General features: G+C 44.1%; 1 pseudogene; it reads left to right on the top strand.

The window, feature by feature from the left end:
- Positions 1 to 3,035, top strand: part of LOC123084224 (ribonuclease 3-like protein 2) — a 5,857-nt pseudogene that overhangs the window by 579 nt on the left and 2,243 nt on the right.

Genomic DNA, 3,035 nt, shown 5'->3' on the forward strand with positions numbered 1-3,035 from the left:
TCATCTATCAAGGTGAGCTCCTCTGTTTTTTTCTTTTGGCGGCGCCTCCTCTCCAAAATTTCATCTCCCCCCTCTCGATGTAGCCAGACGGTCACGCGCACCGGCACACCAGGGACGATGGAGCCTGGCTCCCACAAGCACCGCGCCTCGTCGCCTTCGCCGTCGGGCCCCATCACGCTGCCGTCGCCCGGCTTCGTGGCGGGCAGGGAGGAGGCAGTGGCCCCGCGTGAAGAGGCTTCTCCAGTACCAGTTGAACAAGCGCTCCCTGCTTGAGGAGGCACTCACCCACGAGTCCTTCGCCGGTGGCGCAGCCGGCTCGTACCAGAGGCTCGAGTTCGTCGGGGACGCGGCGCTCGGCCTCGCCTTCTCCAACTTCCTCTACCTCACCAACCCCACCGTCAGCCCCGACGCGCTCTCCACGCTTCGGGCCGCCAACATCTCCACCGAGAAGCTGGCGCGCGTTGCCGTGCGCCACGATCTCTACCCGCTGCTCCGACGCAACTGTCCTCGCCTAGATCTCTTGGTATGTATCCTTGGATTCTCCTTCCCTGAGTTAGGAGCCATGGATTTGGGGTTCTGTTTCGTACTTTATTATTATATTATATATTATTATAAATTATCCATTGTTGACTGTCCGCTTAAGCGGTCACAGCCTGTTTGTTTCGGGGTAATTGGTATTAGGGAATGGGAAGTAGGTGGGTGCAGCACTTAAAGTTTAACCGGTGGGCCCGTTTTCTTTGTTAGTTTTTCTGTCAAATTCCCACGAAAAAGTCCCTTCACCAAATAAGGGAGTGAGACTAGAAATCTATTTCCCACGTCTAAACCCCACATCCAACTCCCACCACTAATTCCCCTTCCCCTTCCCTAAGACTACCAAACACGTTGTCAACGGGCTTTGAGCACAAAGCATGGCTGATGGCCTCTTGTTCTTTGTTCTTAGACCTCGATTTGTTGGTAAAGCGTCCTCGGATCCTCCTCCTCTGGGTTAGAAGTGATAGATTTGGGGGCTCTGTTATATATATAGATGTTATATTTAATAAATCATCCACTCTTAACTGTCTGCTCGAGCGGTTTGATGGGCTTAATTTGAGGGCAAAACGTAGTGCTAAACATCTATCTATATCAGCTCTCGTCACATCTTAGTTTTGATTTAGTGATGCAAGACTAAGTTTAGTACTGTATTTAGCAATGCTGAAACTGGAATTGGTAAGTAGTCCGGCCGCTCCATTCGGGTTCATAAGGCATAATACACTTCAATTGTTAAGTGATTGATGTTATCTCTTGGAGATGTGGATATTAGATGAACTGTTTTTGGCTACCATTGTCATGTTACTGGGTACACCTTTATGCAGGTAGGACAGTTTATCCAGTCAGTGAAACAAGAGTTAGAGGATGACCTTGGCACTACGCCCTATGGTGGCACTGTATTTAAGGCTCCCAAGGTGCTTGCTGATATAGTTGAGTCCATTGCCGCTACTGTCTATGTGGATTGCAACTTTAATCTTGAGAAGCTCTGGGAGGTTTGTAATCCATCTTTCATGTTATTTCCCATTCAATAATATGTTGATCTGAGGTTTCCAGAAAATAACTTAACTAATAACTCCCGTCATAATACGCTGATAAAAATCTATGTAATTTTCTATGAAGAATCGTATGATTTCATTTTGGTATGACCAATCCAAGATAGCTTTACCAACAATATTTGTGAAAGTTAAAAAAATGGACCTCTGCTCTCTAAAACGACATATTTATTTACGGAGAGAGCAGTTCACTAGAATAATGGGTGGCGAATAATGATATCACTGTTTATTATGTAGGTAACAAGGTTCCTCTTTGAGCCCATTGTCACGGTAGAAACAATAGATGAGCAATCTGTGTCTACGTTGCATGAACTGTGCCAGAAATATGGGAAAGATGTAAAATTCAAGACTTGGCAGAAGGGTGGAACAGTGGTTGTAAATGTATTTGTTGGTGGGGCACTCTTTGGGATGGGCTCCTCAGAGCAGATGGTAATCGCTAAGCTCAATGCCACCCGGGATGCATTAAGCAAGCTTCTTGGTGGAGGCAATCAGCAAGTGTTGACAACCGGAGTTGGCCATGGATTGGGGGTTGAGGTTGGAGAACTTAGGGAATGCAAGCAGAAGCTTATTGAGCAGTGCAGCAGGAAGCATTGGCCAAAAACCATCTTTAAGTAAGATTCTTGACTACTCTGTCAGTTTTTAGTTTCATATATCCTGTTCATTAGTTGAACTTTTCCTGCAATGCTCATCAGATGAGGCATCTCTTTCCCACACCTACACTACAATTGTTTGTTGATCATATTTTTTTTCTGGGCATCTTTAGAACTGTTTCACTACTACACATTTATTTTGTTTCTTTATTGTAATTTCGTCCTTGTTCCCATTTATCTTAGGGTAGTATCATTTGGTCATTTCTGTTAAACAACTTTACTAGGTAAATAGTACTTTGACCTCGGTAGGTCTGGAACAGACTTGTCCAGACCATCACTCAGATGCAGTATGGAAACCGCTAGTTTGGTTTGATTGCCAAACACTACAGCATGAACACGTTGGGAAAGAGGTAACTGATCTGAGTGATTGTCTGGACAGGTCTGGTCCAGAACTAATATTTCTGTTACACAACCTTACTAGGTAAATAGTACTTCGACCTCGGTAGGTCACTAGGTCTGGAACATATTTTTCCAGATCATCTCAGATGCAGTATGGAAATCACTAGTCTGGTTGGATTGCCAAACACTATAGAATGAACACCCCCGCCCCCGGGCTCCCACCAAAAAAACTTGATTACATAGTTCTTAATTCAAAATTTGTTTAGTTATATCTTCTCTGTTACGATAAAAAGGGAATTCCTGAATAACATATGTTAAAAAAAGTATAAAAGTGGAAAACAAAATTACTCCAGATTAAACTTGTTTTGTTTCTCTTAAGACCTGATTTGCTGGGAATTCAAGCTTCACATTGCAAAGAGTAATGCCATACTTCATAAACTAAAAAACTATCTGCTAATACCGTTGG

The sequence above is a fragment of the Triticum aestivum genome, chromosome 4A (genome assembly GCF_018294505.1).
Source record: "Triticum aestivum cultivar Chinese Spring chromosome 4A, IWGSC CS RefSeq v2.1, whole genome shotgun sequence".
In the NCBI taxonomy this organism is placed as follows: domain Eukaryota; kingdom Viridiplantae; phylum Streptophyta; class Magnoliopsida; order Poales; family Poaceae; genus Triticum; species Triticum aestivum.